At 47.1% G+C, this 14,922-nt stretch overlaps 1 long non-coding RNA gene and 1 pseudogene across 1 annotated transcript; one reads left to right on the top strand and one right to left on the bottom strand.

Annotated features, from left to right (window-relative positions):
- Positions 1-1,240: 1,240 nt before the first annotated feature.
- Positions 1,241-2,065, bottom strand: LOC119086752. The gene is made up of 3 exons (XR_005090105.1): positions 1,946-2,065; positions 1,448-1,615; positions 1,241-1,281 (listed from the first exon to the last, which is right to left on the bottom strand). It is a non-coding gene; the product is annotated as an uncharacterized LOC119086752 (long non-coding RNA).
- Positions 2,066-2,125: 60 nt separating this feature from the next.
- Positions 2,126-6,317, top strand: LOC114688792 (annotated as a pseudogene).
- Positions 6,318-14,922: the final 8,605 nt, after the last annotated feature.

Here is a 14,922-nt window from a genome sequence, read left to right as displayed (position 1 = left end):
GCAGGAAGGACTTTTGCTCCACCCCTTGTCATTTCTATAAAGAGCTTAGGGCTCCTTGGAATAGGTTCCAGGCCCTCTCATAGCTATCCTGTATTTTCTATCTGTTTATCTCCACACTCTAAATCCTTCTGTCTAGTATTTCCTGATTCTCTCACTCAAGAAAACTCTGGGTTTTCTTGAGTTACCCAGCCAGCCACAGAGGAAGCAGAAAAGTAAGACACACAGAAGGAAGGAAAGAATGGTAAAAAGCCCCGAGGAAAAACATAGATGAAGAGAAACAGGTCCGCTTGACTTGGAAAAGCTGGCTAGAGATAAGTTTAAGCTAAAGCCAGGCATTCGTAACTAAAAATAAGTCTCTGTGTCATGATTTGGGAGCTGGTTGGTGTTCTGAAATAAAGCCTGCTACAGGACTCTGTGACTTCAAGGCCAGCCTGGTCTACGAAGTAAGTTTCAGGATAGCCAGAGCTGTGAATACGGACCTTGTCTCAAAACAAAACAAAACAAAACAACAACAAAACAACAACAACAAAAAAGACAAGAAAAGAAAAATACCAGGAGAGACTCACAGGCCAGACTCATTTAGTTCTCTCCTCAACCTTCCTCCTCCTTCTTCTGAAGAGAAGAAGGGTTCCCTGGATCTTCTAGAAGAAAAGTCACTTCTGGAAGTCCAATGGCAAATATGCATGTTGGGGATGCAGTGGAGAGATGCTTCTCTTTAAAGCAGAGGCACTGGCCTGCAAGCACCACACAGACTCCCACAGAGACCAGGCTCCTGTGTTCACCTGCAAGGGGCAGCTCGCACTGCCAAGCCTGATGCTCAGGAATCTCATCTGTAAATTGAGATTTTATTTCCCTCTTCACTCAGGATCGTGTCTTCACAGCCTGGTGCTTACACTCAGACTCCAAGTGTTTCTCCCCAGATGATCCTCTGTGGCTCCAGGTGGTTGTGTTTTACACAGATCTTCAGTCCATAGTCCTGAGATGTCTGTGTGGACCTGGTCTTTGTCTCAGCACAGTAGACTCCCTTCTCCACTGGGAAGAGACCCCCGTGGAGACCGAGCACAGCAGGGCACTGATTCCTGTCTACACGCCATGGTTCCCTGTGTTCACACACTGCCACGGTACAGTTGCATTAGTGAATAAATCACAGTGAGAGGGGCCTGGAGAGATGGCTCAGGGGTTAACAGCACTGGCTGCTCTTCCAAAGGTTCTGAGTTCAATTCCCAGCAACCACATGGTGGCCCACAACATCTATAATGAGATCTGGTATCCTCTTCTGGCCTGCAGGGACACATGCAGACAGAACATTGTATACATAATAAATAAATCTTAAAAAAAATCACAGTGAGACAGGAACTGTAACTAATAATGAAGCAGAATAATGATGATGGTGTGGTAGAAGTTACATAACCTGTGACCTCTCATTCTCTCTCTGACCTTCACTCACACTTTATGAGCTGATGAGATGAAGGAGATGAATGTCACAGGCCTGTGGAGCCCTGGGTCTCATTACAGCTGGCTCCTCAGTTCCTCAGGCCTGTGCAGTGTGGACACGGGGCAGAGGTAATTCTCATGGCAGAGGTACACACTGGGGACTTGAGGTTTCATCCCTGTTCTGTAGTGTGGAAAAAAAATAAATTTATATATATATTTTTTGTTTCTGTGGACGTTAACTTGATGTCTTCAAATCCCAGCGACACATAACTGAAGTAGAAAGTGAAAGCAAAGGAGAGTGGGATTCCAGCACAGAGAGTCACAGATAACACAGGGTCAAAAGTGCTTGACCAGAGCTGTGAAAACTCCAGACACCTCCTGATGCAGGTGTCCAAGGCAGCCCCACACCCTCACCAGGACTCGGACAGCACCTGTTTTCATGAATATTCATTTTAAGTGCTGTGTGTATTTTATCTGGAAACTCGTGCTCTTAGGTTTCATCCTGACTAACCTGTGGAGACAGTTGTTCTTAGGCGGCTCAGAGACACCATGACACACAGCGCTCCGTCCCGCAGCACAGGGTTCAGCAAAGTCTCAGTCCCCAGGCGGTGAGGTCTGGGTGGGAGCCCAGGGCTGGGGATCCCCAGGTGCCCAGTTTCACTTCTCCAGCTCCTGAGCTGTGTCGGGTCCTTCTCCTCGGACACTGATGACAACTGTCCTGTTCTCACCCCCATTGGGTGCCGAGATCCCGGAGAACCAATCAGCGTCGCCGCGGTCACCGGTCATAAAGTCCAGGCAGAACGCGGAACTCAGACCCCCCGGTTCCGAGATGGGGGCGATGGCTCCGCGCACGCTGCTCCTGCTGCTGGCGGCCGCCCTGGCCCCGACCCGGACCCGCGCGGGTGAGTGCGGGGTCGGGAGGGAAACGACTCTGCGGGGAGGGCGGGGGCGGCCCCGGGGAAGCCGCGTCCCCGCGTCGCCCAGCCAGACCCTCCCGCCCTTCTCCACCGCGTCCCGAGCCCTGCGCCCTGCTCCCCTCCCGGCCCGCGCACCCTCCCGGGGTCTCACCGCGCGCCGCCCCCAGGCTCGCACTCCATGTGGTATTTCTACACCATCGTGTCCCGGCCCGGCCTCGGGGAGCCCCGGTTCATCGTGGTCGGCTACGTGGACGACACGCAGTTCGTGCGCTTCGACAGCGACGCGGAGACTCCGAGGATGGAGCCGCGGGCGCCGTGGGTGGAGCGGGAGGGGCCGGAGTATTGGGAGAGGCAGACCCCTGGGTATCAAGGGCCATGAGCACCTTTTCCGAGGGAACCTGAGGACCCTGCTCGGCTACTACAACCAGAGCGAGGGCGGTGAGTGACGCGGGTCGGATGTCACGACCCCTCCACGTCCCTACGTCCGGGCCGGAGTCCCCCCGGGTCCGAGGTTCGGTCGGAGACTCGGGGACCGGGACCCGGTTTCCCTTTCGGTTTAGGGGAGTCCGGGGGTGGGCGGGGCCGCGGGGCGGGGCTGACCCTCGGGTGGCGCCGGCTGACCGCGGGTGGGCGGGGCTGACCGCGGGGTCCCCGCAGGCTCTCACACCATCCAGCATATGTACGGCTGTGACGTGGGGTCGGACGGGCGCCTCCTCCGCGGGTACAGTCAGTACGCCTACGACGGCCGCGATTACATCGCCCTGAACGACGACCTGACGACGTGGACCGCGGCGGACACGGCGGCGCAGATCTCCCGGCGCAAGTTCGAGCAGGCTGGTGAGGCAGAGAGACACAGGGCCTACCTGAAAGACGAGTGCGTGGAGTGGCTGCGCAGACACCTGGAGAACGGGAAGGACGCGCTGCAGCGCACAGGTGCAGTGCCGCGGGCAGCTCCTCCCTCTGCCCTCGGGCGGGGCTCAGTCCTGGGGAAGAAGAAACCCCTCAGCTGGTGTCATGCCCCTGTCTCAGGGCAGACAGTGTCCCTGGGTCTCCTGATCCAGCATGGCAGGGACTGCACTGATCCCAGGGCTCAGCCTTCTCCCTGGACAGCTGCAAATCTGTCTCAGAGGAGGGAGAGGAGATCCCGACCTAACCACAGTGGCTCCTGCAGTCTGCAGCCGCTGTCAGCCATGGCCTCTCCAGGCCAAGGTCTCTGCCCACACCAGGGTCTGTGGAAACTGAGTCCTGTCATCTGAGTGTGTCAGCCTTACACGCCAGGACCGGAAGTCTCCTTTACCTGATGGGAGACATGGACGCCCCTACCCTAGGCTGGTTCCACAGTTTCTAGAACTTTCCAAAGATAGTTTCTCCCAGATTCCTGTGGGTAAGGTTGCATCCCTCACACCCCAATTACGTCTATTCCCAGAATGGCATCGTGAGCACTTATGGGGTGCCCTGGTGAATACTAAATTGTGGGGACCTTTTTCTTTTTCTCTTCCTTCCTTTTTTTTTTTTTTTTTTTTAAGTTGTCATTTTGCTTTTAGTCAGGTTGTTTTTTCTTTCACTGGGGTGATACTGTTTCCCTCCCCCCCGCCTCGTGTTATCATCTGTTTCAGTCTCCACAGGAGCCAGGGGTGGGGGGTGGGGCGGACACAATTCTGCTAATCTGGATAATTAGACAAAGTCAGTGTTTCCTTTACACTAGAAAGGCTCCTGTGAGCTTAGACTGTTTTCTGCCATATTAACATCCAGAGCCCTCCTGCTCTCCCTCAGTCCCAACAAGTCAGTGTTGCCTCAGTGGATTAGGAATTGAACTTCCTCAGAGACAGGGTCTTCTGCAGCTCCAGGACAGGAGTGACAGGGACGATCCACACACCCCTGTGAGCACTACTGTGTCCCAGGGAGTGCTGCCCTGGGCTCCACAGCACACTTCCAGGCGTCCTGGTGACAATATCTTGTATCTTGTCCCCCAGAGGCAGGGCTTGGGGAGTCATTTTCTCTGGCTGAGTGTCAGAGGTTCACCACATTTCTGCTGCACACTTTGGTGATGGCTGTTCACTGGACAGACAGTTATGCTGGTCAGCAAGATGGCCACAGTGGTTGTGCTCAGTGGTGGCAGCAGGAGTTGGTGGCACCCTTCATGTAGCCCTTGTACCGGATTTCTTATTTTGATATGAATTAATAACATAAATTAATTATTTTCCATTCCTTCTATTCTTTTACTACCTAACTAATGCTGTAGAACATCACATGAGGAATACCATGCTGACCTGCTGGCTCACGTGGATTCCCTCTTAGCTACTGAGTCCCCCCAGAAAATGTACAGTTCTGTGATGAGGGGACCAGCTCTACCTGAGGTCACTAGTGTGATGACAGAATTGTCCAAACAGACACAGTTTAGTGTCAGCATTGGTTTAACTTTGTCTTTGCAGATTTCAGTTTATCTTGTTAATTGTGGGATTTCTTAAATTTTCCACACAGATCGCCCAAAGGCACATGTGACCCATCACCCCACACTGAAAGGAGATGGCACCCTGAGGTGCTGGGCCCTGGGCTTCTACCCTGCTGAGATTTCCATAACCTGGCAGAGGGATGGGGAGGAACAGACTCAGGACATGGAGCTGGTGGAGACCAGGCCTTCTGGGGATGGAACCTTCCAGAAGTGGGCAGCTGTGGTGGTGCCTTCCGGGGAGGAGCAGAGATACATATGCCATGTGGTCCATGAGGGGCTGACACAACCCCTCACCCTGAGATGGGGTAAGGAGGGTGTGGGTGCAGAGCTGGGGTCAGGGGATGCTGGAACCTTCTATAGACCCTGATCAGGGTCAAGGCTGAGAGCTGGGGTCATGACCCTCACCTTCCCCTCCTGTCCTTCCCTTCCAGAGCCTCCTCAGTCCATGGTCACCGTTATGGCAATCATTGCTGTTCTGGTTCTCCTTGGAGCTATGGCCATCATTGGAGCTGTGGTGGCTGTTGTGAGGAAGAGGAGGAGAAACACAGGTAGGAAAGGGCAGGTCTGATTCTCTCTCAGCCCCTTTTAGAAGTGTGCTCTGCCTCACTAATGGGAAACATTCACACCCCTCATTGCTCCTGTCTCTGACCTGGGTCTGCTGTCAGTTCTGGAAACTTCCTAGAGTCGGGTCTTCCCTGGTCTCTCACAGCTTTTCTTCTCACAGGTGGAAAGAGAGGGAACTATACTCCAGCTTCAGGTAAGTGTGGGGAGCAGGATTGTCCCTGAGGCCCTTGGGATGAAGCTGGTTATTTGGGGAGCTCTGCTAACCCATAATACCTCCTCCAGTGAAATCTTCTAGAGGCCATGTTTTCACCTTCCTGTGACTATATATAATTTTGCCCCAGGCAGGGACAGAGCCCAGAGCTCTGATGTGTCTCTCCCAGACTGTGAAGGTGACACTCTGGGGACTGATTTGGGGAGGGAAAGTGGACATGATTGGAGTTCAGGGACTTCCAGAATCACCTCTGCGTGAGTGGTGGGTGTTGGGATGTTGTCTTCACAGTGATTGTTCATGACTCTTGTTTGTAGCGTGAAGACAGCTGCCTGTCCTAACAGAGTGACAGAGATGTGCTCAGGTCTCTCCTGTGACGTCCTGAGCCCCTCAGTTCACTCTCAGCAACAGTGTCTGATGTTCCCTGTGACCCTGTGGGCTCAAATGTGAAGAACTGGGGAGCCCAGCCCCCCTGCACACCAGGACCCTGTCCCTGCACTGCCTGTGTTCCCTTCCACAGCCAACCTTCCTGGTCTAGCAGACAGGAGGGGACATCTCCCTCCTGTCACCTCCATGCTGCCCTGAGCTGCAGCCCCTGACTCCCCACTGAAAATAAGAATCTGAATGTGAACTTTGTTGTTCACGTCCTTGATCTGACAGGTGGATTGGCGGGTAAATTAAATGATTGAAATACTTAGAGCTTGTGGAGGAAATAAATGGCATCATGGAGAACCTTCCAGAATCTGTGTTCATTGTGTTGTGTGTATCTGGTGGACAAGATGAGACTGTGGGAGCTGAGTGTGAACAGGACTGTGCCCAGGTGGAGCTCAGTCCATTGTTGGCTGTGACATGGTCACTCCTCAGCTCTGTCACCTCCTGGCTCTGTTCTCTTCATCACTTGAACCACATGCTGAGAGTCTGTGATCACAGGGACACTGGGATGACAGAGCCTTGTCCTGTCCCCGGGATTGTGAGCAGCCAGGGCTGCTGTGACAGGTCAGACTGGGCTCTGACCTGGCCATGGCTCTTCACCCTATCTTCTCTGTTTATTTCTTGTTTTTTTTAGTTTGTATGGAGGTCTAGGCCTGTTCTTGTTCCTGTGAGTGGTCCCTGCTGCCACGGACTGGCCCACCGGGAGTACCACAACCGCAGGAGAACCAGGGCTTGGGTAGTCAGGAAGGCAAGGATTCAGCGAATGACAGACAACACACTCAGACGTGGTTTGAATCTGCTGCAATTTAACTTCTGCAAATCAGTAGTTTATATACAGAAAAGAAAACTATCCAGTCATACAAGGAACAACAAGAGCTTGGCAATAATTCAATTACATCATCTTTTTTTTTTTTTTTTGGTTTTTCGAGATAGGGTTTCTCTGTGTAGCTTTGTGCCTTTTCCTGGAACTCACTTGGTAGTCCAGGCTGGCCTCGAACTCACGGCTCTGCCTCCCGAGTGCTGCGATTAAAGGCGTGTGCCACCACCTCCCGGTTCAATTACATCATCTTTAAAAAAACAGCAAGCACACAATTATTAATCAGTGCTAGACACATCCCTTCACCCACAAGAACTTTATGACCCAAAGAGCAGTCTATGTTTTTTAAACTTAGTACGGTCCCTAGACTTGTGTAGGCTTCTTGCAGCTGTGTCCTTCATCTTTATCTCAGCTGCTCGCTAGTTTATTATTCATTTTTACTTTTCTGGTTCTCATGACCCATTTAGCCAATTTGAATGCTGCAGATCCTCCCTAAGTCTTTCTTTAGTTCTTTTATCACATATCTATTTTAATATAAAACCTTTTTACCTGCTGAAATACGGACTCTTATACTTTTATGCCTGTAAGGGGAAGGGGTTCTGCTGTAGTCCTTAAGTTTCCCATTTTGAACTTCCTAAATGGAGGGGCCCATCATCTGCCTCCTATGAGATAACGTTTTCTGCCATAAATCACTTTAGTTGGGATTCCTAAAGGATTCCCAGTGGGTGAGTGTTCATTCCCTAGAAGTGCCTGAACTATTATACTTTCTATTATCTAGCGGCTTGGGGTCTTTAAGGAATAGCTCATTCGGCTATATCTAAATAAGGTCCATGTCCAGCTTCCCCTTTCCTCCACAGTTCACAACCCAAGCATTCATTAATTTTGGCTGTGTTTTATAGATTAATTAGAACATTATCAGAAAAGCAGTTATACAGAACCCATAGCCCAGGGAGCTCATGATCCGTGAAGCACGTCTCCTTCGAGAAGGAGGCATAACACGGGCACTCTGCCAGGGACCTCCAGGGAGCTTAGTCCCGTGGGACATGTATCTCCTGTCCACTATTATTGACATAATTGTTCATGTCACACGGACGACACTGGAGTTGGTGTGTCTCCCTGCCTCCTTATCTCTTGGGGCCCCTGAGTGACAGCATTAAGAGGTGTGTGTCCATCTTTGTCTCATCAAGGTCCAACTAAGCCACTGCACTCAGGAGACTGTGGGCTGAGGAGATGAACTTCACTCTCCTGGGCTCCTGCCTCCTTCCAGGCCCCTCCCTGAGGTTCTCTCCTTCCCCATCTTTCAGAATCTAACCCGGGTTGTAGGATGGGCAGAGAGGAGGGATCCACAGATCTCATCTCAGATCTGTCCTGTTGGATCTGTGTTCTGCCCAAGGTCCCCTCCCCCTCCCTGGCTCTGGGAATCCTGGTGCTGCCCCCAGTGGTGACTCAGGGATTTATGGTTTGAGTCTACTGGAGATTTAAGTTTATTAGAAAACAAACATATAAAACATGGTGTAGGGACTGCAGAGATGGCTCAGGGGCTGAGAACACTTGCTGTGCTTGCCTGGGACCCAGGTTCAGATCCCAGCACCCACAGGGTGGCTCACAACCATCCATAACTCCTGTTTCATAGATTTCAATGCCCCTGGGAATACCAGACAGGCACTTGGTGTCATACACACAGGCAAGAAAAACACTCATCAGTGTAAAAGTAACAAATCTTTTTTTTTCTCGTTTTTTCGAGACAGGATTTCTCAGTGGTGTTTTGGTGCTTGTCTTGGATCTCGCTTTGTAGACCAGGCTGGCCTTGAACTCACAGAGATCTGCCTGGCTCTGCCTCCCGAGTGCTGGAATTAAAGGCGTGGGCCACCACCGCCTGGCATAAAAGTAATAAATCCTTTAAAAAAAAGATTTATTTATTTATTATGTGTACAGTGTTCTGCCTACATTCCAGAAGAAGGCATTAGATCTCATTACTGATGGTTGTGAGCCACCATGTGGTTGCTGGGAGTTGAACTCAGGACCTCTGGAAGAACAGCCAGTGTTCTTAACCTCTGAGCCATCTCTCCAGCCCCTAATAAATCTTTTAAAAAATAGATTGTGGGAACACCAGAGATAGAAATTACTTCACCCCTGCTCCAGGTTCCGGCCTTGCAGTTTTCTCTTCTAGGTTTGTGACCTAGAGTCAGGAGCTCCAGGAGCTTAGCTGAGATGTTTGAAGATGAAGAAGGTGACAATCTCTGTCTTGATGCTGACATCTTTGTCTTGTGAGGGATGGTGACTTCCAGTGCCTGGGACCTAGCAAACATTCATTACTCAATAAATGTTTGATGAATGAATAAAAAATAAATAGGATCGTGGATCAAAGGCAGAAAGGCAGGTGGAGAGGGAGGGAGGGCTTTGCTGAGGGGAAGCTCAGGTGACTCTGACCTCAGTGTGAGGGGACCTGGTGCTGCACTCGACACACCAGCATGTGGCCTGAGGTTGTATTAATCAAGGGAGCTTCTGTAGAAGAGGGAGGTGAGGGTGTGAATTTTCCTCTAGACTGAAACATCCCTGCTGGAGCCAGGAGGAGCTGAGGAGGCTCAGGAAACACAAGAAGCTACAGGTTCATGGAGCTGACACAATGTAGCACTTCCCTCTCAGGGTTAAACCAGCTGCAGTTCCTGAGGGAGAGAAGACTGTTGAGTGGAGCTGCTGGGAGCTGTGCAGGGGACTGCAGTGATGCAGCTGTGTGAGTGACATGCACACTGGGGTGGGTATCTCAGTGGTTATCCCCTGACTCACCCAGGCTCCTGTGAGTGACCAGTGAGCTCAGGGTTCAGCGAGCTGACCCTGGATGGATGTTTTCCTTGGTCAGCTGTCACTGCCTCCATCTGTGATGGAGGAAATCCACTCCTCAGGCAGGGGACACAGCAGTGGCCATTGTGATCAGCCCACAGAGTCTGTTCCAGATGTGAGATGAAGTCCTGTTTCTAAGACACACTGGGGAGTGATACAGAGTTGCTGGTTCCTGGAGCAAGTGCTGTGGTGGGAAGATGCCTGTGATACAGTGTAAGGGAATCAACAAGGATAGGTTGTGTGGGCAGGTGGAGGGCAGAAGGAAAGGTGTCCAGAGTGCAGGGGAGAGGAACAGGGTAGAGAGCTATTGTTTTTTTATATTTATTAATTTTTTTAGTGTGGCATGCTGACAAATACATGGTTTTTTCCTGGCCCTTTCAAAGTAGAGTCAAGTAGATATCTTTGAGTTCAAGTCTAGCCTGGTCTACATATTGACACCATCTCAAAATTATTTTTTTAATTATGTGTTTGTGTTAATTACCTTTCTGATGTTATGATAAAATACCATGACCAAAACAACATTTAAAGAGTTTGTTTGGGCTACAGCTCCAGTGGATAAGAGTGCATCACGGCAGGCAAGCAGTTCACAGAGCTGCAGGCATCATGGGGCGAGCCGGAAGCTGAGACCTCACATCTTCAGTTGCAAACAGGAAGCAGAGAGAGCAATATAGAAGCAGATTGTTTGACTCTTTTTTTGTTTTTCTTTTTTTGTTTATTTGGTTTTTTTGTTTGTTTGTTTGTTTGTTTTTGAGACAGGGTTTCTCTGTGTAGTTTTGCACCTTTCCTGGAACTCACTTTGTAGACCAGGCTGGCCTCAAATTCACAGAGATCCGCCTGGCTCTGCCTCCCGGTGCTGGGATTAAAGGCATGCGCCACCACCACCTGACTGATTGTTTGACTCTCACAGCCCCTCCCTCCCACAGTGGTATACTTTCTCCAGCAAGTCACACCTCTTAAACCTCAACCTCCCCAAATAGCCCCACCAACTAGGGAACAAAGTTCAACTACCCAGTACTGTGGGGACATTGCTCATGGAATCTACCACAGTGGATGTGTGGTATCCATGTGGATGTGGTCAGGTGAGTGCAGGGCTCCTGGAGGTCAGAAGAGGGTGTCAGATTCCCTGAGTGTAGGTGCTGGGAACTGAACTTGGTTCTGGGCAGGAGCAGAAGGTGCTCTCAGTGTCTCAGCCATCCACCCTACCCTAAGGATGCTTAAAAAAAAAAAAAAGATAGGTGTTCAGCGTGGTGTCATTCAGAGGGTGACATCTGAGCAAAGATCCTATAAAATCAGTCTCTGACTTCTTCCTTTCCTATTTATAGCCTCCTGATCTCCTTCAGTTGTCTGATTTCTCTAGTGAGAACTTCCAAACCAACATTGAACAAATATGGACAGAGTTGACAGCCTTCTCTTGTTCCTGATTTTAGTTGAATAGCTTTGTTTCTCTCCATTTAATTTGATGTTGGCTGTAGATTTGCTGTGAATTGCCTTGATTATGCTTAGGTAGGTCCCTTGTATCCCTGATCTCTCCAAAACTTCTATCAAGAAGGAGTGTTGGATTTTTTCAAAAGCTGTTTTCAGCATCTAAAGAGATGATCATGTGGGTTTTTTTTCAGTATGTTTATTTGCAAGTATTTTGTTGAGTATTTTTGCATCTATGTTCCTAAGGAAAATCAGTTTGTAATTCATTTCCTTTGTTGTATCTTTGTGTCGTTTGAGTACCAGGGTGACTGTGGCCTCATAAAATAATTTTTGCAATGTTCCTTCGGTTTCTGTTTTGTGGAATAATTTGAGGAGTCTTGGAGGTAATAATTCTTCTTTGAAAATCTGGTAGAATTCTGGGCAAAAAATGTTTGGCCCTGGACTTTTTTGTTAGGAGACTTTTAATGACTGCTTCTAAATCCTTAGCGATTATAGGTCTATTTAAATTGTTTATCTGATCTTGATTTAACTTTGGCAAGTGGTATCTATCAAGAAAATTGCCCGTTGCTTTTAGATTTTTCAGTTTTGTAGAGTATAGGTTTTTAAAGTATGACCTAATAATTCTTTAGATTTCCTCAGTGTCTGTTCTTATGCCCCCCTTTTCATTTCTGATTTTGCTAATTTAGATATTTTCTTTCAGTCTTATAGTTAGTCTGTATAAAGATTTGTCTATCTTGTTGACTTTCTCAAAGAACCAACTCTTTGTTTCATTGATTCTTTGTATTGTTCTCTTTGTTTCTATTTTATAGATATCAGCCCTGATATCTATAAAATCAGTTTGATTATTTCTCGCCAGCTACTCCTCTTGGGTGTGCCTGCTTCTTTTTGTTCTAGAGCTCTCATGTGTGCTGTTAAGTTGCTGGTATGAGATCTCCCCAGTTATCTTATGTAGGCACTTAGTGCCATGAACTGTCACCTTAGCCCCACTTTCATTGTGTCCCATTAGTTTGGGTATGTTTGCATTCATTTTCATTAAGTTCTAGGAAGTCTTTCATTTCATTTCTTTATATCTTTCTGTCTTAACACAGTAGTTATTCAGTAGAGAGATGTCCAGTTTCTATGAATTTGTAGACTTTCTGTTGTTTCTGTTGTTGTTGAAATCCAGCTTTAACCAGTGGTTGTCTGAAGGGTGCAGGTGGTTATTTCTATTTTCTTGTATCTGTTTAGACTTGCTTTGTGTCAGAGTATGTGATCAGTTTTGGAGAATATTCCATGAGGTATATTCTGAGAAGAAGGTATATTCTTTTGTGTTTGAATAGAGTGTTCTGTAGATATCTGCTTGGTCCATTTGGTTTATAATGTCTGTTAGCTCCAGTACTTCTCTGTTTAATGTTTGTCTTATTGACCTGTCCACCGGTGAGAGTGGGGTCTACTGAAGTTTCTCACTATTGATGTGTGAGGGTTGATGTATGGTTTATGCTTTAGTAATGTTTCTTTTACAAACGTGGGTGCCCTTGAGTTCATGGCATAGATGTTAAGTATTGAAACATCATCTTTGTGGATTTTTCCTTTGGTGAATATTAAGTAAATTTGGTGAATATTAATATTCCTCAACTTTTTTGATGAATTTTGGATGAAGTCTATTTTGTTAAGTATTAGAGTAGCTAACAGCTAACTTCTTGGCTATATTTTCTTAGAACATCTTTTTCCAACCCTTTACTCTGAGGTAATGCCCATCCTTAGTGTTGAGGTGTGTTTCCTGTATGCATCAGAAAGATGGGTCCTGTTCTCGAATCCATTCTGTTAGTCTGTGTCTTTTTATTGGGTCATTGAATCCGTTGATATTGAGAGATATCAATGACTAACCATTGTTAATCCCTGTTATTTTGTTGTTTGTTATTGTTGTTGTTGTTGTTGTTGTTGTTGGTGGTGGTGGTATGTGTGTGTGCGCATGCATGCTTCCCTTCTTTCGTTTTATTACTATGAAATCATTTATTTCCTGTGTTTCCATGGGTGTAATTAACTCCCATGTGTTGGAGTTTTCCTTCTAGCACTTTCTGTAGGGCTGGATTTGTGGATAGATAGTGTTTAAATTTGACTGTCTTGAAATAACTTGTTTTCTGAATCTACTGCGATTGAAAGTTTTGCTGAGTACAGTAGTCTAGGATGACATCTGAGGCCTCCTAGAGTCTGCAGCACATCTATCCATGCCCTTCTGGATTTTAGAGTCTCCATTAAGAAGTTAGTTGTAATTCGAATAGGTCTACTTTTATATTTTACTTGTTCTTTTCCCCTTCTAGCTTTTAATATTCTTTCTTTTTTCTTTATGTTTGGAGTTTTGATTATTATATGTCCAGGAAACTTTTCTGACCCAATCTGTTTGTATCTTTGTAGACTTCTCCTTCTTTAGGTTGGGAAAACTTTCTATTATTTTGTAGGAAATATTTTCTGAGCCTTTGAACTGGGTTTTTTCTCCTTCTTCTGTTCCTATTTTCCTTAGATTTGGTTTTTCATAGTGTCCCAGATTTCCTGGATGTTTTGGGTCAGGGATTTTTTTAGATTTAACATTTTCTTTGACCAATGTGTCTGTCTCTTCTATTGTATCTTCAGTGCCTGAGATTCTCTCTTCCATCCCTTGCATTCTGTTGGTGAACCTTGCATCTGTAGTTCTTGTTCACTTACCCAGATGTTCCATTTCCAGAACTCTCTCAGTTTGTGTTTTCTTTACTGCTTCTGTTTCCAGTTCTAGGTCTTGAACACTTTTATTGTTTCCTTTAACTGTCTGTTTATTTTATTTTTTTCTTTGTTTTCCTGATTTTCATTAAGGGATTTAGTCTTTTTCTCCAATTTTTTGTTTTATTCCCTTGATTTCGTTAAGAAAGGATTAAGTCAAAGTATCTTTATTTGCATATGATATGATGGTATATAGAAGAAAACCCCAAAAATTCGACCAGGAAACTCCTACAGATGATAAACACTTTCAGTGATGTGACTGGGTACAAGATTAACTCAAAAAAAAAAATCAATGGCCCTCCTAAATACAACTGACAAACACACTGAGAAAGAAATCAAGGAAACAGCATCCTTCACAATAGCCACTAACAATATAAAATATCTTGGGGTAACTAAGCCAGGCAAGTGAAAGACCTGTGCAATGAAACTTCAAGGCTCTGAAGAAAGAAATTGAAGAAGATGGAAAGATCTACCATGCTCATGGATTGATAGGATTAATGTAGTAAAAATGGCCACCTTACCAAAATCAATCCACAGATTCAACAGAATCCCCATCCAATTTTTTATGTGTGGTGATATATTGTGTGCCAAATAAAATTTGCCTGAAGATCAGAGAACAGAACAAGATACTAGATTAAACATAGTGGCCAGGCAGTGGTTGCACACACCTTTAATCCTAGCACTTGGTAGGCAGAGATCTGTCTGGATCTCTGTGAGTTCAAAGCCACCCTGGATTATGTGAGATTGACTCAGTCTAGGAGAGAAACAGAGCCAGGCAGTGGTGGCACACACCTTTAACCCCAGTACTTGTGAGTAACATACTTTTAATCCCAGCACTAGGAAGACTGAGACAGGAAATAATATGGCTGGATGGAGAAAGGTATATAAGGTATAAGGACACAGAAGCCAGAGGTCTTTTGTGAGAGTCTTTTGGCTGGGGATGCAGAGGCAATCAGTCAGGCTCTTTTGGCTGAGGAAGACATTCAGCTGAGACCTTTTGGCTTAGGCTCTCTTTTGGTTGAAGCATTTTGCCTTGGATCTTTTGGCTGAGGACACAGAGGCAAACAGTGAGAGGATTCGTGGAGTTGGTGAGACATGGCAG

Source organism: Peromyscus leucopus, chromosome 16_21 (assembly GCF_004664715.2).
Source record: "Peromyscus leucopus breed LL Stock chromosome 16_21, UCI_PerLeu_2.1, whole genome shotgun sequence".
NCBI lineage: Eukaryota > Metazoa > Chordata > Mammalia > Rodentia > Cricetidae > Peromyscus > Peromyscus leucopus.
The sequence above is the reverse complement of the archived record's forward strand: the minus strand, read 5'-3'. Positions and strand labels throughout refer to the sequence as shown.